The 25,327-nt window shown below is 38.7% G+C and overlaps 1 protein-coding gene and 1 pseudogene across 9 annotated transcripts in view; both read left to right on the top strand.

Annotated features, from left to right (window-relative positions):
* Scaper (S-phase cyclin A-associated protein in the ER) overlaps positions 1–25,327 on the top strand; it is a 399,452-nt gene that overhangs the window by 224,010 nt on the left and 150,115 nt on the right. The window lies entirely within an intron of this gene.
* Positions 79–24,977, top strand: LOC134480179 (RNA-binding protein EWS-like; annotated as a pseudogene).

Genomic DNA, 25,327 nt, shown 5'->3' with positions numbered 1-25,327 from the left:
ATTTATTGAATATTATTATCAGCAATGAAAACATAAATTGGGTGAGAGGGAACAGACATTGAGAGAACAAGGAGGAAGGAGAGAAAATGGAGTCCAAGGATTACAATACCTATAGCCAAGCTGCAGCCCAGAAGGGCTACAGTGCTTATACCACCCAGCCAACTCAAGGATATGCACAGACCACCCAGGCATATGGGCAACAAAGCTATGGAACCTATGGACAGCCTATTGATGTCAGCTATACCAAGGCTCAGGGTACTGCCACAAGGGCAGAGTGCATATGCAATCTTGGACAGCTTCCCACTGGTTATATCAGGCCAACTGTCCCCCAGGCATACAGCCAGCCTGTCCAAGGATATGGCACTGGTACTTATGACACCACCACTGCTACAGTCACCACAGCGCAGGCCTCTTACACAGCTCAGTCTGCATATGGCCCATCGCCTGCCTATCCAGCCTATGGCCAGCAGCCACCTCACCTACAAAACTACAGGATGGTAATGAGCCTGCTGAGACCAGTTAACCTCAATCTAGCACAGGGCTTATAACCAATCCCGCCTAGGATATGAACAGGGTAACTACAGTTATCCCCTTGTATCTGTGAGCTACCCAATGCAGCCAGTCACTGCACCTCCATTTTATCCTCCAACCAGCTACTTTTCTTCACAGCCAACTAGTTATGATCAGAGAGCAGTTACTCTCAGCAGAACACTTATGGACAGCAAGCAGCTATGAACCACTGAGTAGCTATGGTCAACAAAGCAGCTATGGACAGCAGCCTCCCACTAGTTACCCCCTCAGACCGGATCCTACAGCCAGACTTCAGATCATTATAGCCAACAGAGCAGCAGCTACAGGCAGCAGAGTTCATTCCGACAGGACCACCACAGTAGCATGGGTGTTGATGTGCAGGAGTCTGGAGGATTTTCAAGACCAGGAGAGAACCAGAGCTCGAGTGGCCCTGATAACCAGGGCAAGGGAAGAGGGGGATTTGATCGTGGAGGCATGAACAGAGGTGAGTGGGGAGGAGGACTTGGTGAAATGGGTGAAATCCGGAGAGCAAAGTAGCTTTAGTAAGCCTGGTGGACCTATGGATGGAGGAGCAGATCTTGATGTAGGCCTTCCTGTAGACCCAAGAAGACTCTACAACAGTGCAGTTTATGTGCAAGCATTAAGTGACAATGTGCCTCTGGATGATCTGGCAGACAAGAGAACTGGACAACCCATGATCCATATCTACCTGGATAAGGAGACAGGAAAGCCTAAAGGTGATGCCACAGTGTCCTATGAAGATCCACCAACTGTCAAGGCTGCCGTGGAATGGTTTGGTGAGAAAGATTTTCAAGGAAGCAAACTTAAAGTTTCTCTTGCCCAAAAGAAGACTCCAATGGACAGCATGTGGGGTAGCATGCCACCTCGTGAGGGCAGAGGAATGTCACCATCACTTTGAGGAGGTCCTGGAGGACCCATGGGTCACATGCGAGGCTGTGGAGGAGACACAGGAGGCTCCCCTCCAAGAGGACCCTGAGGTTCCCAAGGGAACCTCTCTAGAGGAGGAAATGTCCAGCGCCAAGCTGGAGACTGGCAGTATCCGAATCAGAGCTATGGAAACCAGAACTTTGCCTGGAGAACATAATGCAACTAGTGTAAGACTCCTAATCCCCGAGGGCTTCCTTCCACCACTCTTTCCAGTTTCAACTGATTATCATGGCCAAGGTGGCCCTGGTGGCATGTGAGGAGGAAGATGTGGACTCATGGACCGTGGCAGTCCTGGAGGAATGTTCAGAGGTGGCAGAGGTGGAGACAGAGGAGGCTTCCGATGTGGCTGTGGCATGGACCAAGGTGGCTGGAACATATGGGAGGAAAAAGAGGCAGATGTGGAGGACCTGGGAAATGGATAAAGGTGAGCACAGTCAGGAAGGCAGAGACCCGCCCTACTAGAGACCTGCAGAGCTGCCTTGATGACCATATTTATTTTTTAAACTAAAAAATGTTTTAAATTTATAATTCTATATTTATAATGCTCAGGGTATGACAGCAGTATGATTATTTCTTGCCTATACTTAAGTATTTTCACTATTTGTGAAGAAACATTAAAACATGTTAAATACTAAAAAAAAAAAAAAAGAAAGAAAAAAGAAAAAAAATATAAGTAAAATTCCAGTAATGTAAAATTCAGAAATAGCCAAGTATGTCTGCCTGTTTCTCTGCCCCCCCCCGCTCCTCTCTCTCTCTCTCTCTCTCTCTCTGTCTCTGTCTCTCTCTCTCTCTCTGTCTCTCTCTCTGTCTCTCTCTCTCTGTCTCTCTCTCTCTCTCTCTCTCTCTCTCTTTCTGTGTGTGTGTGTGTGTGTGTGTGTGCACGCACGCTCATGGGAACGTGTGTCTCATACATGTGCGTGTACACACACACACACATTCCAGTTTATACATAGGTGATAAACAGAAAAATTTTAATGTTTTCTCCGAAGAGTGACTATTCAGAGAAGCAAGTGTATAGAGGACCCATCACTCGGGTGGCTTTGTTTTTCATTGTTGTTGTTGTTTATTTTTGAGCTAGATTATTACTGTGGGCAGACTGATCTAAACTCTGAAACTCAAGTGATCATCTTGACTCTGTCTCCACAGTGCTACAACTATAGGCACCCTGACAGGTGGAGCTTACACTCTTGACTGCTTCTATTCTTTTCACAGACAGAGTCATGTTCATATTACAACTATTCTTTACATTCTTATTTTTTTCTATTTGTCAGCTTAAAGTTATTACAAATTCAAGAAAAAATAAATTGTTCTAAACAAAAGAATCCTGTTACAGAAATGCTGAATTATTTCATATTTATTTCTAAAACATTTTTTGTATCCAAAAAGACATTTCCCTTATTTTTACTATTTTGTTGAATTTGGTACAAGTGAGCATGATTTGTAATTGCTTTGACATTACTCTATGATGATGAACATTACTTTTATGATTGGATAGTAAGAGCGTCCCAGGAATTTTCTGTGGTTTATCAGTAACATGAGACATTTGTATGCTGTTACTGTAAGTAAACAGTTTAAGCAGACAGACTGGATGTGGAGTTTATCCAATTGCCCTTACTAAGTTTTTAGATTGCTGCCAAATTTAAATCGAGATTCAGCTGTTAATCTTTTAAACCTGAATAAGCAAGCCACATAGCTAGCAGAATTCCCAGTTTGAACTAGGATGAGGAAAGGCAAATCACAGTGTACCGTGTAATGTCTCTAGCCAACCTCGTCATGTATGGGGTTTTCAAGTTTTATCATGGAAATTTATATTAACACACAAAGAACAAACATTAAAATTCCTCTCTGTCTTTTTCCCAGCCATTTTCAGGTCCTCACCACTTGCAGATACTTAGCACACACCTAGGGTGAGAGAGGGTAAATCACTGAGCCTTGAGACTTTTCACCAGTAATTAAATTCAGAACACCGTGTTCAGGCTTGTAGGCATTGCCGGTCTGCCACAAGTCTGTGGTGTTGTTTGGTTCTTATGTCTTCTTTTCAGCTGGAAGTTTTCAGTGTAGAACGTCTGGAAAGTCATTTTATGTCCTCACTCTCCTCGGCTTACACAGCTGCTTCCTCCGAGCATCAGATAATTAACTAAAATAGCTTCTATGGCTCTATATTTTGTCAGAAATTGATATATGTTTATAGCCCAAAGAAAAAGAAATGTTTTGTTAGATGTTACTTAGCTACCTCGAGTTAGAAGCCTCAAGACATACTAACAAATGAGGTTCTATAGTCTGGAAAAGTTTAACATATGAATTGTATTTTTTTTTTTGAAAAAGGACATTTTTTGTTTGTTGCTGTGGTGGTTGTTTGCCTTTTCAAAACAGAGTTTCTCTGTGTAACTCTGGCTGTCTTGGAACTCACTGTGTAGACCAGGCTGGTTTTGAACTCACAGAGATCCACCTGCTTCTCCCTCCCAAGTACTAGGATTAAAGGTGTGCACTACCACCACCCAGCTAAGAAAGGACATTTTTGAGGTGAAGAAAATTGACTCTTAAAGAGGCAGCAGGAACTTTCTGGAAAGATGATAGAAATGTCATAAATTTGTTTTATGTGGTAATTAAATGCATGAGTCAACAAAGTTCATTCAGTTGAATACTTTAATTTGTATATTGTGTCATATGTCATGAGTAAGGTATTTCATGAAATAGATTGTGTGGATATCATATCTAAAATAGACCTTCCTAAGGTAAGCCTTTCTTGATACAAACATAACTGCCTTTGTCATTTTATCTGGAATTACTTAGTGTGAATTTATGAAGGCAGTTTTTTAAAAGTCAAATGCATTTATAATAAAAACTCGTAGATGAGTATTGGTGGTACTGATTTATAGACACATTTTTCACATAGTTTTGATAACTTTGTTATAACTGTTCAAGTTAACTCTTTGTGGATTATTTTTCCATTATATTTTGGTCCTCTAGCCTTTTGTAACAAGATATGCATTTTTTTATAGATCACATGTGCATATAATGATTTAAAATAATCTTACCAGTGGCCATTTGAGAAATAGAATCTTGCCACTATCCTGGAGCCTTTGGTTTTCCCTCCTTTTTTTTTTTTTTTTTTTTTTTTTTTTTTTTTTTTTTTTTTTTTTTTTGTAGTTTCCTTCCTAGTTTTATCATGAAAATGTCATTTCTGATGCACTTTCTCCTGAGAATAAACCTTGCATCTTGGCTGGAAAATAAAACATGGGGTATGAAAAAGAAGATGAAATACCAAAATATTTTAGAACAGGAGGTAATAAGGGGAGATTGAAACTCTATCCTGCAGGGAAATTTTTAACATAGGGAGTTAAATACACACTAGCTTCAGAAAGTCTCTTCAACTGACCAGGTTCACTAGGCCCCTCACTCCCCAAGACTAGTCATTACAGAAGCTCTCTCAGACAAGCCCAGAGCCTGGAAGAAGCAGAGACCAGCTGAGGCACCTGGAAAAGCTTCCCTCCAACCTGCTGAGCTGCCTGCGGTCTGTGTACTGTGCTCCAGGGTCCCTGCTTTGTGAGCTGTCCCTCATGCCCAAGTGGGCTTCACTGATGCAACACTTCTGTCCCTAGTAAATGAGCACTCACCCATACCCAAGTATAACTCATTGGTTCACCAAGCTACATTTGGGTTATCGGTTGGGGGAAATGTAGGCTATTTTCTGAGGGCCGAAGGTGTTTTTAAGTTGTGAAGTAAAGGACTAGAGAAGGAAGGGGTAATGAACGAGTTGGACTTCTAAGAGGTAGCAGACCAACTGTTGTTGCTGTGGAAACATCAAGGTTTGTGTCAATGTGGACAAAGAAAACATAGTCAGAAATATCATTTCTGGTTAGATGTAAGTTAAAACACACTAGTATAACAATGGAAGTAAAACAATTGGAAATGATAGGAAAACCATTAAAAGAACTAAAAAGGATTTGTTTTTGTTTTAGTTGAAATTGGCAATAGCGTGAAAGAAAGGACAGTAAACTCTACGTGAATGTCTTCCCCTGGTTGGGATGCTGTTGTTGTCTTCTTCTGCATTATTTGGTAGCCCCACAGATGTGGGGGTAGAATGCTGTTGCATTCATTCAGATCTGAAGGGAAATTATAGGACTGCAAACCTGTATATCTGTGTGTATAATTAGGATATTGTGTTGGGTTTCACTGCACACTTCTGCCATCTATTGATGGTGGGACAAAGAGTAATTTTTCTCTGTGTCTATCTGTCTGTCTGTCTGCGTTTCCAGTTTAGGTTTTAAGGCCACTCCCTATACATTCTCATGCTAACTCTGCTCCAGACACACTATTTGGTTTTCAACAGCTCAGACTTCTGTTTCTAAAACTCCCTTTGCCCTTCTTATGAGTGTTTCTGGTGAGGCTACTTCATGCTGGTCAGTGGGATGCCTGTGGCTGCTATAGCAGCACAGGTAGCAGTAGATCCCATTAGAAGCCAAGGTCCTCCTGGAAGACATATGCTAGCATGCATAGCTCTTGATGGTTGGTAATTTAGGGGAAAGAAGCTTAATATGGTGGTATAGCAGTCCTAGTCCTCATTCAGACATAGCTTTTCACCCACCATCGTAGTCAGAAATTTTTGGTTGAGTTATTAAAAGAGTACTTTTAAGCATGTATTCTGGTACTTCATGATAAAACTGCCCCTGAGGAATTCTTAGGTCATCTATACAGACCCTTAATCTACCTTTATACTAAGCTAAGCAGTTTTCCAAAGCAATTTCACCCATCTGTCTTCCTATTAGTATGTGAAGGCCCTGGCTCTTTTCCCCCTTAAAATATGAGTGTAAGATTTAAATTTTTGTCAATTTTGTGCTATTGTAAATACCTTGTATAGTTTTCAGGTAGAATTTTCTATTGAAAGGTTCAAGCACTTTTACATATTTTTTGACCATTTGGGTTTTTGTTTTTATGGGATACCTATTTAAATTTTTGAGTTTTTTCCACCATTCTATAAGAATATTCTCTCTCTCTCTCTCTCTCTCTCTCTCTCTCTCTCTCTCTTCATTTTTATTAACTTGAGTATTTCTTACTTACATTTCGATTGTTATTCCCCTTCCCAGTTTCCAGGCCAACATCCCCCTAGCCCCTCCCCCTCCCCTTCTATATGAGTGTTCCCCTCCCCATCCTCCCCCCATTACCGCCCTCCCCCCAACAATCACGTTCACTGGGGGTTCAGTCTTGGCAGGACCAAGGGCTTCCCCTTCCACTGGTGCTCTTACTAGGCAAAAGAATTTTCTCTTAAGTTTAGACGCCATTCTTAGTTTTTTCAAGTATCCTCAAAGTATCTACTTCTACTCTTTGGCTTTCCTTTGGCTCTTTTGATGAAAGTTGTTATTTTCAGTGTGTCAAATTTATTGATCTCATCTTTTATACTAATAGTTTTCCCCTTATAAAATTTTATCCCACCTTCTATATTTTTGAGAATATAATTTTGCCTTTACTTTTAGTATCTGAATGGAATTAATTTCTCTTCCTAACATGAAAGAGACAGTTAATTTAGTTTTTTCTCTATCCAAATGATTACTGATAATCATTTTCATTGATTATTCTACTATAAAATAAAAGTTTATGAATATGTTACACTCTCTTTTAACTTTGTATGGTTCCTTTTTCTTTGTTTTCTAGCTGTTACAACTTTAGAAAAATTATTCCTAATTTATTAATTTCCTATCTGATTACTCTGGTTTATTCTTAAAACAGTCCAACAAATGGTTAGTTATCATCATCATATTTTATTCTTTACGTCTAGGAAGTCTGTTTGGTTTTGTTTGTTTGTTTGATCTTCTGGGGACTTGTCAGGGTGTGCATGTGGGTGTAGAAGCCAGAGATAGAAGTCAGGTGTCTCCTTTATTTGCTTCTTAACCTTATTCTGGAAAACAGCATCTTTGCCTCAACCTGAAGTTCAATAATTCTGGTTGGCTCTCTGACCAGACAGATACTTGGAATCTCTCTGTCTGTATCCCCAGAACTGGGGTTATAAATCAGTCTGGGCCACCATGCCTAGCTTTTTATGTGGGTGCTGGGACCTGAATCAGTTCCTCATGTTTGTACAGAGATCCCTTTATCCTATCAGTGATTTAACGAGAGTGGCTGGCCAGTGAGTGAGCTTTCGTTATCCTCCCTGCTCATCTCCCTAGTTCTGGGAGGATAGGCACACACCACTAAACCTGACATGGTATGCTGGCTCTTGGGGATCCAGACTCAGGACCTTATGCTTCTGTGTCAGTCAGTTTTCTCTCCGAACCATCTCCCCAGCCACTAAAAATGATTTCTTACTCTTTTTAGATTTACTTATTTTATGTGTATGAGTGCATATAGTCTATGCATCATTTGCATGTCTGGTACCTCCAGATACCAAAAGAGGGAGTCACAGGAACTCGAGTTACAGATGGTTGTGAACTGCCCTGTAGATGCTGTAATCGAATGTGGGTCCTCTGGAAGAGCAGCCAGTGCTTTTAACTGCTGATCCATCTCTCCACCCCAATTTCTTATCTTTTCAAAGACAAATTATATTTATACACAGATTATATAATTTTTATTTTTACTTTATACTATGTACTGTGTTGTGAATTTTGGAATTCTACATAACAGACATAGATTTACAGTTTGCTCAGCTCTTAATCAGGGTAATACTGGTCTTAATCAGGGTAATACTGGTCTTAGTCAGGGTAACACTGGTCTTAGGTTAATACTGGTCTTAGTCAGGGTAACACTGGTCTTAGGGTAACACTGCTCTTAGTCAGGGTAACACTGGTTTTAGTCAGGGTAACACTGCTCTTAGTCAGGGTAACACTGGTCTTAGGGTAACACTGGTCTTAGTCAGGGTAACACTGGTTTTAGTCAGGGTAACACTGGTCTTAGTCAGGGTAACACTGCTCTTAGTCAGGGTAACACTGGTTTTAGTCAGGGTAACACTGCTCTTAGTCAGGGTAACACTGGTCTTACGGGGTAACTCCAGGAGGAGCTCCTCCTCTTGCGTTCTTTAGGGAGATTTGTGAAGGGTTGATGTTAGTTCTTTGATTGTTGGGTATATTTTGACAGTGAGGTCACCTGGCACTGAGTTTTATTTGTTGAGAGGTTGTCAGTTGCTTCATCAATACTTCACACTGATTTACATTTTCTGTTGAATCAGTGTTAATAGTTTATGTGTTCCTGTGAATTGGGTTTCCTTATTTGTGTTATTTCATTCATTGACATGATTGATACTAATATTTCTTATAATCCTTTTTGTTTCATAAACTGTCAATAGTCCCACTTTAATTTCTGATTGTGTGTGTGTGTGTGTTTGTGTGTGACTTGTGTCGTCTCCCCCACCCAACTTTTGATATCATTGATTTTTCTCTGCTATTTTTCTGTTCTTCACTTTGTTTATCTCCACTCTGATAGTATTCCCTTCAGCTCATTGGCCTAGGGGTTATTTACATCTCTCTTATGGTCCAAAATTAAGTTGTAATTTCATATTTTTCTTTTTAATATAACCGTAAGTTACCCTCTGAACACAGTTTTCATTGTGCTCCATAAGTCTTAATGCATTGTATTTCATATTTATTTTAAAGTATTCTCTAATTTGAGTTGTAATTTCTTTCACCCATTATTTGTTTAAGAGTATATAACTTAAAAGTTGTTACCAAGTTTTCTGTATTTGTCTGCCTTTGATTTTCAGTTTCATTCTACTGTGTTCAGAAAAGAGGGTTTGCATAATTTCAGTATTTTGGATGTTATTGTTTTATAGTTATTGTTTTGAATTTTTATAATTTACAAATAAGTTATTGATTCATTATCTGAAAACCTCAAATTAAAAATGAATAAATATGTTCATTTGCTTAGTATTGCTTAGTGATTTCTGAAGTGATTTTTTTTTAATTTATAGTAACATAAATTGTGAGTCACCACATGCAATTTGCATTTGTGGTTTTGTTTCTCTTTTGTGTTTTTATAAATTTATGCTGATTGAATTTGTTTTTTAACAATTTAATACATTAGATGGCTTATTCTGCTTGCATTCATACATATCTTCTTTTGTCACCTCTCTTCCCCTGGTCCATTTTTCAAATTCATTACCTTCTTGCTTTGTTTTGTAACCCTTTGGTTTTAACAATCTCTGCTACACTCATTTTAATCAGGACAGTCTGTGTGGCTGTGGGCTTCGAACTGTCCATTGGAGACTGGTAGACTTCCTTCGAACTGTCCTTGGAGACGTGGACTTCCTTTCGGTAGCAGTTTTGGGAAAACTGAAAGCAGTTGTTCTCTGTCCTTCACACCCAACCCCCAGCATGCCAGAATCTATCAGTTGCTTGTAGTCAGCAGGTATGGTTAGGATACCATAAGTTCCTCCCCACCTGTGACTGACTGGCTTTTTGGCATCTGCATCTTGTAAAGGTTGTTCAGACAACCACAGCTGCTGTGAGATCATTTTTGCAATGGCTGTATCATTGTCTAAACAAAGCATTTCATATTTCTTCTCTTTATCTTCTGGCTCTTATATTCTTTCTGCTTTCTCTTCCATCGTGCTGCCTGAACTTTAGAGGAACAAATGCATGTTTAGGATTAAGTAACTATCTCTGAGTATCTTGAACAGACAAGAGTCTCTGCATTTATCACCGTTCACCACAAAGAGAAACTTCTCTTAGTGAGGATGAGAGTAGCATTTGTCTAATGTTTAAGTATAGACTGCAATATGGACATCAGTGTAGTACTTCTTCAAAATGCTAGAACTAGAACAACCAGGCGAGCTGACCATACCACTCTTGGACATCCACACTAAGGACTTGATATCCCGTTACAGAGGTTTTTGCTCATCCATATTCATTGTGACTCTTCTCACAATAGCTAAGAAATGGACTCCATCAGTGGGTTTATGGATCATGAAATGCAATACAGATACTCAGTGGAATTTTAGTCAGCTGTAAAGAAAAAATAAATCATGAAATTTTCAGGTAAAGGAATTGAACTGGAAAAATTATGGTAACTGAGGTAACCATGTCCAGAGAGACAAACTGCCTGTTCTTTCTCATACGTAGATCTTAACTTTAAATCCTAGTGTTATATGCTTGACTTGGAACACCTGTAGATGCCAGGAAACTAGGAAGTGTCCACTTTTCAGGAGATGGCTTAAAGGAGGGGAGCTAATAGAACATAGGTGGAACTAAAGTAAAGAAGGATATTACTGGCTGCCTGCTGGAGCAGCTACCCAGAAGATCCAATTGCCTGTCAGGGTCACCAAGTAGGGTGGCCTGACCAAGTCGGCAGCCATCAGGCCCAGATTCAACCTTTCACATTGGTCATTCCTAAAACACTTTTCCATCTCTAAGCTGCTGGACTATAATGAGAAGCTGGTGGTACAGAAGCAGATCTGAAGGACACCATCACCACTGAAGATGGATTCCTGAAACATAGCTATGATTGAAGCAGTCTCTGCAATAGTACAGAATTTATGGTGCTAAAGAGACCAGAGGCTTTGAGCCAGACCAGTTACTCATTGCATTGAGTATTTGCAGATAGAGTTGTGTAGGCAAAAAATATACTGAGTAACATTGCAGTTTCCAGTGCCACTGTAATATGAACTTATGCTCCAGGGGTGTGGAGGACAGAGGTAAAGAGAGGCTGAACTATGTCAGTATCTGAGGCCTGAGCTACCACTCAGAGGCCATGGTGATCTATATGGCCTGTACTACCACCTGAGGCCATGAGGATGGCTAAGAGCCATGATGCAGCGAGGCCCATGAAGATGTGAGTAGCCTATGCTGCCACCAGAGTCCATGTTAAGGTACATGGGCCATGCTGCTACTTAGGCCCATGTTTGTTGACAGCCATGGCCTGTGTTACCACACCACGTGGGTGCCTGTGATCTGTGCTGCCACCTGAAGTCATGTTGATATCTGTGGTCTGAGCCGCCACTGGGGACTGTGTTGGTGTTCATGGCCATATTGTCACTGGAGTTTGTGGCATGTGCTGATGCCAGGGGCCAGGTTAATGCCCATCGTCCTTGCCATTACCAGATACCTAGTGCTATCTGGTCCATGATCCATGTTCCTGCCGACAATAAAGGACAAGGAAGCTTCTTTTGCAGTGATATCAATGTCTGCAGACTCATATAAGACAGAGAGACATGGAAGGCTTCTATGACAATCTCAACCCCTTCCCAAATCCTCCTAAAAGTAACAACCTAGAAAAGAAGCCATGGAAGAGAAGTTCAAAAAGTTGAAGTAAAGATGCTAAAGTGTAGCTTTCCACAATAGATGGCTACTAGCAGGGGTGTGGGTAGAGAAGGAATTTAAGGGACTGACCAAAAGTTTGACTATGCTCCAGTGACTATATGGACTAGACAAATTGGACTTGGTGTTTTGTTCTTGTTCTTGTTTCTTTATCTTTTAGGGGGCGGGAAAGGCACATGGTTGGGGTCAGGGGACACAGACCTGGGAGGACTGGGAAGTAAAGATGATTGGTGTGCATTATGTGAGATTCAGTCACACAAATAATCAATAGAAGTATGTTAGAAAAAAGTAAGTTCAATTCTGTTGTGGAGAGAGGGTAATGCTAAGTGGGGCAAGATTCAAACATAGATAGTGATGGGAGGGCAGGCAAGAGAAAGAAAGAAAGGTTAAGGAAGGAGACTTCGCCATAGTAAAGGGCATATGAGAAAGCCAAATGAAAGCCTGCTACTTTGTAAGCCCATTTAACATAATAGAAGGTGACTTTCCTGTGTAGTGGCACAATGGGCACAATGCTGGTTCTAGAAGCCATTGTTTATCAAACAAGAATCCCATTGCCATGCTGATGAGTTATTGGTCAGGGAAGGTCCCAGATACCCCAGAGAGCTTATATAAGCTATATAATAAGAAATAAAGAAAGCATGCTAGAACTGAGCTCGACTTGTCCTCCCTACTGGCTCAGCTGTCGTTGTGCTAGAAGACACTTTACAGGCTGCTGGGCAAAAGAAGGCATTAGTGTTCTTCTCATGCCCAGCTATGAGCCCTATGGAATACAATGCCATAGGTAAGATGTGCCCACTCCTGGAACGGTTTGATAGGAATAACTAGTGGCTTTCAGATTGGATGTGAAGCCAGAAGGAAATAAATGCCTGGTGCTCTTAAGTTGGCCTGGTTTGTGCTCTTCTTCTAATGCGATCACATTCCTTTGGAGGACCTCACTGCTTGATTTGAACAGTGTTCTGTCTGTTTTGGGATGTGATGGTGCTTGATTTTGGAAATGCTTCCTTTACTTTGTGTAGGTAATAAGACTACTACTATTTCTGGAGCCATTCTAAGTTCAAAGTCTAATTGTTTCTCATGAATAAGCAGATTTATTCTAAGGGCTCTGTGCTTCATGCTCCAGCTTCTCACCTGCTCCTGGAGTTTTGACTGGTGTTCTCTGTCTGGTAGCTTTAGTTTTTGTAAGCAAAGTGCAAAGATCTTTTTTTTTTCTTTTTCTTTTTTTTTTTTTTTTTTCGGAGCTGGGGACCGAACCCAGGGCCTTGCGCTTGCTAGGCAAGCGCTCTACCGCTGAGCTAAATCCCCAACCCCAAAGATCTTTTATTCGTTTTTTTTTTCAGTTGTTTTCACCAGAAGTCTTGCCTTATGCCTTACTTAACCAGTTAGCCATTTTTGAACAGTGAAGTTCTAAAAGCATTTTAAAACTACATTTTAAAAATAAAATATTTATTGTAGTCAAAAACAATGTATAAATCCAGAATTTTATGACTTGGCTATTCTAAATAAATTAGTAATTTGTATAACTGTTTTATGCTTGATGTTGAGCCTTGTTTTACATGTTGGAAAGCAGTGTATGCCATTTTAAACTTAACAAATACAAGCTGAGGACTTGGTTTAATGGAGAAAGAGGCCTGCCTTGGCTGACAGTGCATAGCTTCTTTTAGAAAATCTGTATTGAAATTAAAACTTTAGGCATAGAGTTCATGTTTTTAAAATGTGTGGGAATATGTATGTGATTTACATGTAAAGTATGTACACATGGTGGCAGCAGGGCTGGGGAGGTACTTCCAGAGACCCCAGGAGTATGTCAAGTGTTCTACTCTGTCATTCTCCTCCTCTGTGTTCCATTGAAGGAGAGTCTCTCATTTAACCTGAAGCTAACCTGGAGGCCAGCAAGCCACCAGACGTCTTCCTGTCTCTATCTCTCCCCTCATTCCTACAGCACTGGGTTATAGGTACATAGGACAGTGTCCAGGTTTTTGTGAGACTTCTGAGGATTTGAACTCAGATCCCGATCCTTGCACTGCAAGTACTATGCCCCAAGATCTCCCCAGCCCTAGAATTGCCTTCTAAACTAAATAAGCCTTACACACCCTGTTGGGTGACTGCTTATTTCTTCCTAGGAACAGAATATTGCTTTTCTACAAAATGTAGACATAAATCAAAACCATGCTTACCACTCATAGGCAGGTTAAACCTAAATAGTGTGATAAACAGTGCTAAGGGAACGCAACAGTATTGTGGATAAAATTAACTCTTCAACTAGTGGTAGTGACACATGGCTTTAATCCCAGAGTTGAGGAGGCAGAAGCAGGCAGATCTCTAAGTTTGAAGCCAGGCTGTTTTACAAAGTTTCAGCATAGCAAGTGCTGCTCAGAGAAACCCTATCTTGAAAAAAAAATAGAAAGAAAGAAAGAAAAGAAAAGAAAGATAAAAAGAAAGAAAGATAGAAAGGAAATTGAACACGCCCCTAAAGTTCTAGTTTTTAATTTTATTCTATATTTACTGGGAGGGCACACATCCTGTGACTCACACATGGAGGCCAGAGGTCAACTTGGAGGACTCAGTTCTCTCCTACAGTGGTGTGTTGTGTTTGTAGGGCGTTGAGGTGGGAGGGCAGTTTGGGGATGAAACTCAGGCTGACAGGCTTGGCAACAGGTACTGTTACCCACCAAGCTGCCTTACTTAACAGCCCTGAAGTGCTACTTTTAGTCAAATATCTCAAGGGAAGAACTTAAATAACCTTTTTATTCTTTAGAAGATTTTGTACATATCTGTGCAAAAGACCAATTTAAACATTTATCTCGAAAAAAAGTTAATTTATAAAATACTTTTGTAAAATAATTTACAGAAAAATTTGAGTAAGACCACATTATTGTAACATTAATGGAAGAAGTATTATGAAAATAACCTTTGGGAGATGAGACCATGAATTATTTAATCTTTACATTTCTAGAAATGATATTGCTATTGAACAGAACAAATTACAGACCTTCTTTTCTCACTAATTACAATTAAAAACAAACAAATAAATATTAGCACATGGAGTGATTTCTTGTAACATGTGCTTGTTGATGTGTTTTCCCATCGCAGCCTTACAGTACTCCATCATGCTACCTCTCCTACATTATTCTGTTAGTGGCTCACCTTAGTGATTGATTCTTCATGCAGTAAGTAAACACTTACTGTTTTCAGCCACATTTATCTAAGTCTGGGTTCTCGGAAATAGTGACAGTAAGAACAAAACATGCTGGTACCTGTATGTGGAACTCGATGCCAGCTTTCTTCAATTCAACTGACTTCTTTTAAATTAGCAGGTTTCTTGGCAGATAATAACTATTAACTAAAGCAAGTAGGAATCATTTTCTTTTTAATCACAAAGAATTTTCTGGTTAAAATAAGTCTCGGTAGGCCTTAGTTTCCTTCTCTGAAAAGTAATCATAGAATTACATATCAATCTATGGAGTTGTGACAGTTTACTATTCTAGTCAAGTAATAGTCATATGAATTAAAGGATCATAAAACATTTAAAAATATGAACTCTAATCTTTATAGATTGGAGGCAAAGTATGTTATTGTAGAAGTAGGGCACAAATTAAAATTTAAGTCATTCCTATTTTGTAACAGTATCAATGAACATTTTTTTCAAGAGTAATAAATATAACATTTTAGGGAAAAAGTCATACAGCATAAGCAAAACAAAATGCCATGAATGCAAAGACAACACTTGCTGCATACTTAACTGGCAAATAGACTGGTGAAAATGTTTAAGGATTAGCAAAGGAAATCCATTAAAACATGAACAAAGCTACAAACAGGACAGTCAGACACTCAGTATCATTAATAACTGAGGTCCATATTTATGCTTACATTTGTAAGCATGATGACCATATGCTTACATACAGGCTGTTTCTGCAGCAAAGAAGTTTGAAAACATGAGATACTGAGTGTTAGAAAGGCTTGAAAAAGGAACTCTCATGTGCTCTTGCTGTGTAAATTAGTAGACAACTGATACTGACCTGTACTAAAAGGACCCTTCTGACTCCTTCAGTGATTATCCTGCCAGAGAAATGGGAAGCTGAGAAAGCCCTGCAGAAGCTGACTGTGCTGACTGGAAACCTGCAGCAAGTGTGCCTGCTTCCCTGTGGGATGCACATTTCTACAGCTCCTATTTGAGATGAGATGGTTATCTCTTTATTAGGTTCAAGAGAACCCAAGTTATTTGAAAATGAAAGTAGGATTCTTCTCCCTTTGTCCTTACTCAACTAAGCTCTTCACTTGAAAGAAGAGGTTAGAGGCATTTCCTCTCAGAATTCAGGGAAAGTCAGGCAGACTCCGAGGCAGTCACTGCTCCTCTCTGAGCTGCAATTTGCTTTGTTTTAATCTATATATTATGAGAAGTTAAATTGAATCAGAAGATTGAATACTAGAAGTATTTGATGTTGTGCTTGAAATTATTTTTTTTAGCAAAAACACTCAGATAACTAAAACCATTTTAAAGCTTTTTTTGATGTTCAGATTTTTCCTTACATGGTTTTTCTCCTGATTCAGTCTTGAAATAAATCCTAGTATTCCCTTCATTTAGAAATGATACCTTGATTTTATGGCTTAGAAAACTGATAAAATATTTCAAATGTATTTATTTTAGTTTTTAAAATGTTACCATCAAGCATTGAAAGTACACATGCATGGGGAACTTTATCTCATACTTGGATCTAGGTGAATGTAATAGGAAAGGGGTGGTAGAAAGATAAATTTGGAGATGTTAATAGGCAAGCCCCCATTGGAGTATTTTTTTTCATTCTTCTAAGCATTATTCTGCTACCAGTGAAGTCTCATTATTTCTAAGTGTCCTAATCAATAAGGTCATGAAAGATTGATTTCAGGAGCTGTCACTGTGTTTATGAGAAGACACATAGAGTCATTTATAGAAGGAGCTGTAATTCTGTTAACTAGCAAGTCAGAAATCAGCAAGCCCTGCTTACATGTCTTTGAGTAGTGAGGAGGATCTCACTACTGACTCACTCTTGCCTTACGCTGACAGAGGAGGATACTAATGCTGCTAATTGAATTTTCCTAAAGAGAACAAAGACATACCATGATATGGGAAGAGGACAGAGGAGCAACTCCATACAAGTCTAATATGTTTAAGTTGGCTGCATTGATTTTCCTCTACTAATGGACTAGGATTGAAAATGAATTGTCCTTAAGAATTACAACACCTCCTTTATACTCAAGAATTATAAGATTCTGAATATAAATTATTTCAAATACTAAATAACTGTGTATTTAATTTTAAAAATTGAACATGATAGTTTCTGTCTATTAAAATAAAGTATTATAGAAAATAGGTAACATAAAAAATTTTCTTCCTTATAAATATGAGTGAAAGGAGCACATGATATTCATTCATGTTAGGAGACTGTCAGGATTTGCCTCGTCTCTGCCTTGAGGACATTTAGGTTCACAAGTCCTTATTAAAGAAGAATGATCTGTACTATTATACTACATTTAATATATTCATAATTTAAAATTATATAATACATAAGTATATAAATGAAATGAATAAAATTCTTCTCACTTTTGTCTCCTAGCCTTCTCGTATCAGAAATGTTGACTCTTTGGAATGTATTCTTCTACTTATGTTTATTTATATACATTACATATATAAATATATATGTATATATGCATATTTTATTCATTATAATATAGTGGGTTTTTTTACAAATTAGTATATGAAAATGTTATTCTATACAATTGGTGATCTATTTAATGTTTTTCATTTTTTTATTGGATTTTTTTTTTTACTTTTGTATCAAATGTTATCCCCTTTCCCAATTTTCCCCCTGGAGTCTCCCTATCCTTTCCCCCTTCCCCCTGCCTCTATGAGAATGTTCCCCACCCACCCACTCTCTCCCATCTCCCTGCCCTGGCATTCCCCTTCATGGGGACATTGAGCCTTCACAGGGCCAAGGGCCTCTCTTCTCATTGATACCTGATAAGGCCATCCACTGCTACATATGTGACTAGAGCCATGAGTCTCTCCATGTGTGCTCTTTGGTTGATGGTTTAGTCTCTGGGAGCTCTGGGGGCAGGGGCTGGATGGTTGATATTGTTCTTCCTATAGGGTTGAAAACCCCTTCAGCTCCTTCATCCTTTTCTAACTCCTCCATTGGTGGCCCCATTTTTAGGCTAAGGGTTGGTTGAGAGCATCTGACTTTGTATTTCTCTGGCTCTGGTAGAGCCTCTTAGGAGACAGCTATATCAGGCTCCTGTCATCATGCACTTTTTGGCATCTACAATATTGTCTGTTTGGTGACAGTATATGGAATGGATCCCTGGGTGGGGCCATCTCTGGATGACCTTTCCCTCATTCTCTACTCCACACTTTATCTCTGTATTTCCTCCTGTGAATATGTCATTCTGCCTTCTCAGAAGGACTGAAGTATCCACTCCTTAGTCTTCCAACATTTTGAGCTTCATGTGGTCTGTGGATTGTATCTTGGGTAATTCAAGCTTTTGGGCTAATACCCACTTATCCGTAAGTGCATGCCATGTGTGTTCTTTTGTGATTGGATTACCTTACTCAGGATGATATTTTCTAGTTCCATCAACTTTCCTATGAATTTCATGATATCAGCTGTTTCATGAAATAACTGAGTTTTAATAGCTGAGTAGTACTCCATTGTGTAAATGTACCACATTTTCTGTTGAAGGAGATCTGGGTTCTTTCCAGCTTCGGGCTATTAAAAATAAGGCTGCTATGAACATAGTGGAGCATGTGTCTTTGTTGTATATTGGAGCATCTTTTGGGTATATGCCCAGGAGTGGTATAGCTGGGCCCTCAGGTAGTGTAATGTCCAAATTTCTGAGGAACCTCCAGACTGATTTCCAGAGTGGTTGTATTAGCTTGCAATCCCACCAACAGTGGAGGAGTGTTCCTCTTTCTCCACATCCTCACCAGCATCTGTTGTCATCTGAGTTTTTTATCTTAGTCATTCTGACTTGTGTGAGGTGGAATCTCAGAGTTTTTTGATTTGCATTTCCCTGATGACTAAGGATGTTGAGCATTTCTTTAGGTGCTTCTCAGCCATTTGCTATTCCTCTGTTGAGAATTCTTTGTTTAGCTCTGTACCCCATTGTTAATAGGGTGATTTGACTCTCTGGAGTCTAACTTCTTGAGTTCTGTGTATATTTTGGATATTAGCCCTCTATCGGATGTAGGGTTGGTAGTGATCTTTTCCCAATCTGTTGGTTGCTGTTTTGTCCTATTGACAGTGTCCTTTGACTTACAGAAGCTTTTCAGTTTTATGAGGTCCCATTTGTCCATTCTTGATTTAGAGCATATACCATTGGTGTTCTGTTCAGGAAATTTTCCCTTGTCCCAATGTGTTCAACACAAAAATATTCTTGTTTTTCCATCAAAACAAGGTGAATAAATATATGCACAAATGTTTTAAGTTAAAATGTTTGAGGAATTTGTCTACCATTTATCATGACATTCTTGTTTGGCTTTCAAGCTCACCCAAGCAACTGCTGATAGTAATTATATTGGCTAAGAAAGGTACTATTTATAAACATTCCTAGAGAATAATTTGGCTTTTTGTCCTTATTTCAAAATTTCATTAAATTTCTGATCTGTAATTATACTATTGAATCAGAACAGTAAGAATTGCATGGTACTGGCATAAAATCAAACTTGAACAACAATGTAATAGAAAAAAAGATGCAGAAAGAAACTTACACAACTGGAGACCTAACTTTCAGCAAATAAGTTAAAAGCACATAATAAATGGGGGGGGGTGTTTAAAAAATGAATGCACAAGTGGGAAAACTGAATATCCACATACAGAAAAATACAATGTGATCCATATCCCTCATATTGCAGAAAAATAATTCAGAAGTTTGAAATCTCTGGAAGAAACTCAGGTAACAATCCTCTTTGTGTCAAGCAGAGGCAAGGACTTCTGCAAAGGAATCTGTAATGCAGAATCCCCAGAACTCACAAATGGGCTGATGAAATTAAGACACTCCTACAAATCAAGTGAAAGCAACAGCAATGAGTGAGACTACAGAATGGGGGCTCTTTATGATTATACAACAAACAGAACATTACTATTTATAATATAAAGGATAATAAAACTTAAACACCAAAAATCCAATTAATAAAAGAGTTTCCAAAAGAAAATCACAAAAATAGCGAAAAAGTACTTGATAAGGGGTTCCCCATCCTTAGCCATCAGGTTAAATGCCAATTTCAACTGCTCTTAGACCCTATCTTACCCTTGTTAGAATAGTTATCAAAAAAAAATGCTGAGGACTAGAGAAAAGAGCATATACCCTCTGTCAGAGAACCCAATTTTGGTTCCCAACTAAAACACCAGGAGAATCACAACTGTAACTTTAGCTCCAGAAATCTGCCAGTACCTGCACTCACACGCACATACTGGCACAGCATTCAGTTTAATAAATACTAATGAAATTAATCAAAACAGTGCTGGTAAGAATGTAGAAAAAAAGGAATCCTCATATACTGCTGATTTGAATGCCACCCTCTGAAGCCATGAGAGTCAGTGTGGAGGCTCTTCATATAATTAAAGACAGAACTATTACATGACCTAGTAATGTCATCCCTGAGTATATATCTGAAGGGTTCTATATCGAAACACCACAGAAATACTTGCACACCCACAATTATTACTACAATATTTCTAACAGCTAGAAAACGGAACCAGCTTAGCCACAAACAGATGGATAAAGAAAAATGTGATACACATGCACAACTGAATTTAATTCAGCAATAAGGAAAATTTAAATCATAAATATTCTGGGAAAATGAATGTAACTGGAGAATATTAGACTCAACAATACAAACAATGTACATTTCCTCTTATTTAGACAGTTGATTTAAATTCATATAGATGTGTACATACAATAATATATATTTGTGTGTGTATGTGTGTGTGTATGTGTGTGTGTGTGTGTGTGTGTGTGTGTGTGTGTGTGTGTGTGTGTGTGGTATAGACTCTGAAAACAGAAAGGGGACTGTGAAAAGGAAGGATGAGATCTTAAGGGAAAGAAAAGGGAGCAAGAAAAAAGAAGAATGGAGTACCTATGACAAAGCAAAGGAGGAAATGGCGACCAGGAACTGGGGAGAGAAAAAGAAAATATAACAGCATATATGTATAACAATGTCATAATGACATCCATTAGGTGCTATGTTAAAGTAACAAATTAAAAAACTCAAAGTGTGGATGCTTCAGTCCTTCTTAGGAGGAGGAACAAAATCCTCACAGGAGGAAGTACGGAGACAAAGTTGGAGCAGAGACTGAAGGAAAGGCCACCCAGAGACCGCCCCACCTGGGGATCCATCCCACATACTGTCACCAAACCCAGTCAGTAGTGGGGATGCCAAGAAGTACATGCTGACAGGAGCCTGATACAGCTGTCTGCTGGAAAGGGCTCTGCCAGAGCCTGACAGATATAGAAGCAGATGCTTGTAACCAACCATTGGACTGAGCATGGGGTCTCCAATGGAGGAGTTAGAGAAAGGACTGAAGGAACTGAGGGAGTTTTCAACCCCATAGGGAGAACAACATTCTCAACCAGCCAGACAGCCTCCTTCCCAGTGTTCCCAGGGACTAAACCACCAACCAAAGAGTACACTTGGAGCAACCTATGGTTCCAGTTGCATATGTTAGCAGAGGATTACCTTATCTGGTAATTGGAGGGTAGTCAATGGCTAAGCTGTCTCTCCAGCCTCTGCTTTCTAGGTTTTTTGTTTTGTTTTGTTTTGTTTTTTTCTTTTTTCATAAAGCAAGCACTAAATCTGAGTTTCGTTTCATGGATTCCTTTTCTTTGTTTTGTTGTTTTGTTTTTATGTTTCACTGATTTTATCCCTGAGTTTATTTTTTCCCCATCTACTCTTTTTGAGTATTATTTATTCTTGCATTTTTTTTAGAACTTTAGGGTGTATCATTAATATGAGATCTCTCCATTTTTATATGGAATTTAGTGCTCTGAATTCCCTCTTAGAACTGCCTTCCTGTTTCTCATAGGTTTGGGTATGTTGTGTTTTAATTTTATTCAATTCTAAAAGGTCTTACTTTCCTTCTTGGTTCCTTTCCTAACCCAGTTTTCAGTGGGGCGTTGTTCAGTTTCCATGACTTTTTTGCTGTTTCTGTTGGTGTTGGTATCCAGCCTTAATCCATCGTGGTCAAATAATATGCAGGCTGTTACTTCAGTTTTCTTATATCTGTTGAGACTTGCCTTGTGCCCTAGTATGCGGTCCTCTTTGGAGAAAGTTCTATGAGTTGATGTGGAAAAGTATATTCTTTAATATTTGGGTAGAATGTTCTGTAGATGTCTGGTAGGTCTGTTTGATTTATGATACTATTTAACTACAACATTTCTCTCTTTGGTTTTTGTCTGGACGACCTATCTATTCATAAAAGAAGGGTATTGAAGTCACCCATTATCACCGTATGATTTTAGCTGTAATAGTATTTCTTTTATGAACTTGGGTGCCCTTGTGTTTGGTACCTATATATATAGAATTGCAATATAATTTTTGTAGATTTTTCAACTAATGAGTATATTATCCTCTCTATCTCTTCTGATTAGTTTTGGCTTGAAGCTTATTTTATCAGATACTAAAATAGCTACACCTACTTGATTCTTAGGTCCATTGCTTAGAATATCTTTTACATCTCTTGACCCTTTGGGATGATATCTATGCTTGATGGTGTGGTGTGTTTCTTGGATGACAAAGGTGGATCTTATTTTCTAATTTATTCTGTATTTGTCTCTTTATTTAGAATTGATATTATTAATAGTGAATTATTATTGAGCAATTTTTATTAATTATTGATAATTTGTTGTAGAGGTATGAGTCCCCCCCCCCTTATTTGCTGTTTTTGGATTTTTTTTTATTTCTTTGTCCTCCTAGGTGTAGTTAAGTGTAGTTAGCCTCTCAGACTGAGGTTGTATTGGTGGGTAGAAATTGCTTAAGTTTGGAGTTTGTTTGTTTACAGAATGTTTTCATTCTCCATCAATTATAATTGATAGTTTTGCTGTCTATAGTACTATGGCCTGGCACCTGTGGTTTCACGGAACTTGCATAAAATCCATTAAGACCCTTCTGTGTTTTAGTGTCTCTATTGAAAAGTCAGGGATTATTCTAATGGCCCTGCCTTTATAGGTGACTTGATTTTTTTCCTTTATAGATTGTAATATTCTTTCTTTGTTCTGCACATTTAGTTGTTTGATTATTATGTGTTGTGGGAATTTCTGGCCCTATATATTTTGAATTCTGTACACTCCCTCTTACGCCTTGACAGGCATCTCTTTCTTTAGATTGTAGACATTTCTTTGTATGATTTTTTGTTGTTATTGTTGCTAAAAATATTTTCTGTGCCATTGACTTGGGTTGTTTTGTTTTGTTTTGTTTTGTTTTGTTTTGTTTTGTTTTGTTTTGTTTTGTTTTTCGGAGCTGGGGACCGAACCCAGGGCCTTACGCTTGCTAGGCAAGCGCTCTACCACTGAACTAAATCCTCAACCCTGACCTGGGTTTTTCTCCTTCTTCTATACCCATTATTCATAGGTTTGATCTTTTTATAGTATCCCAGATTTTGTGTGTTTTGTACCTGGATTTTTGTAGATTTAACATTCTAACTTGTCTATAAGACTTGAAATTCGCTCTTCCATGTCTTCTAATCTGCTTGGAAGGCTTCCTGTGAGTTTTTTTGTTTGTTTGTTTGTTTGTTTGTTTTGGTTTTGTTTTGTTTTTATATCCCAAGATTTTGATTTCTACTTTTATTTTAGTTTGGGTTTCCTTTAATGATTCTATTTCTTTTTAAGTTGTAATTTTATGTCTTGAATTATTTTTCATTCAACTGTGTTTTTGAGAGTTCATTAAGGAATTTTGTCATATCTTCTTTAAGGTCCTTGAACATGTTCACAATTTCTCTTTTCAAGTTCTTGTCTGTTGCTTCAACTAAATTGCTTTTCTCAGACCCTATTGTACTAGAATTGCTGGCTTCTAGAGGAGCCCTATTGTGTTGACTGTTCATGTTTTGTGCTTTGTACTGGGAACTAATCGCCTGGACTTACGGTATGTGATGTGTTTCTTGGTGTAGGTCTTCGTTGGGTGGGTGGGGGTTCTGTTTTTTGGTTGCTATTCCCTGTGGAATCTACCCAAATATGGTAGCTGTGGGGTCCCTAGTAGTTTAGCATGTTTATCACAAAGGAATGGAGATGAGTAGATGAAAAGGCTGTAAGAGAATGGGGAACAAGTTAAGGTGACCCTGAATTTGCACCAAAAGGCCAACTCTAGGAAATGGAGCTGAGATTGGAGGAGTTGTTCTTGCAGACAGCCTACAGCAAAATTGGAAATAAGTCTAAAGAACTTTGAAATGGAGGGCTGGAAGAATAATGCAAATCACTTACCTGAGTCTCAACCAAGTGTGGCCACTTGAGATCCTTGGTAGAACATGTTTCTGTGGGTCAGTGAAAGGTAACAACAGCAAAAAGAAAAACAGAAAAAGCCCTGTCTATTCACTGTAGTGCTTACTCCTAGTTTATTACCACAGTACTCTCCTTCAGAATGACTCTGGGCCTTTTAAATTGTAAGTATGGGACTGGGTAACTCTATCCTTTTTATTGTTTAGTTTTAACCTTTGTGTGTGATGAGATTCCACCTTGTGTCCTGAGCTGTCCTTGAATCCACAGCATTCTAAGACCTGAGATCACAGCCATAGACCACTATGCCTGGCTGTATTTGAAAATTTAGGCTAAAAATTGAAAAAGAAGCGTTAGATCACACAAACCAAATAAATAAAAGTCTCCACCAATAATGCTGATGTCTAACTAGGAAAATCATCCCCACATAAAAATTGCCATGACTGGTTTGTGTTCCTCCCCTGTTTTTGAGTCCTTGAGAGTCCTTTGGTCTCTGTGTCATTACAAGGTATTCTGGTGCATGACATGTCACAGAGGCTCTATAAACAATTTGTAGAAGATTGAGTGAATGGATGGGTGGCATTAGTTAATAAGATAATAGATTTTATATATCCATAAGTTTTTTTTAAAAAAGATCAGATGTGTTATTCTTTGAGGCAAGAATGAGAAATAGATCAAAATGTAGAATTTCATATAGTATGTATTACGATACCTTTTTTGTCCTGTGCATTTGGGGATTTAAGCTAAAGCCATCTAAGGTACAATTTCTGTGTTTACTGTCAGGACTGATTTGGAAGAAAATGGAAAAATACAGTCTTAAGTGAATAAATTGGCACAATAAAGTACTTTGCTTATCTGAGAGTCTTCTGGTATAATCAAGACCTTAGGTACAAAAACAATCATCTGAGTATCTTGGCGAGTACAAAGGGCAAGAACGGAAGAAAGAGAAGAAAAGTTGAGAACAGATGTAGATGAAAACCATCATGTATATTTGAGCAAGACGTCAGATTCAGTCAGCCGTGACAACACACACCTCTACCTGGCTACCTTGTCTGAAGCAGGACACCCGTTTAAAGCTCAATGACAATCTGGGGGCGCATAGTAAGTTCCAGCTTAAAAAAAAAAGTTAGAACTAGTGACAGAGCGTGCTA

This window comes from Rattus norvegicus, chromosome 8 (assembly GCF_036323735.1).
Source record: "Rattus norvegicus strain BN/NHsdMcwi chromosome 8, GRCr8, whole genome shotgun sequence".
In the NCBI taxonomy this organism is placed as follows: domain Eukaryota; kingdom Metazoa; phylum Chordata; class Mammalia; order Rodentia; family Muridae; genus Rattus; species Rattus norvegicus.
Note: the sequence above shows the minus strand (reverse complement) of the source record. Positions and strands in the feature narration are given on the sequence as shown.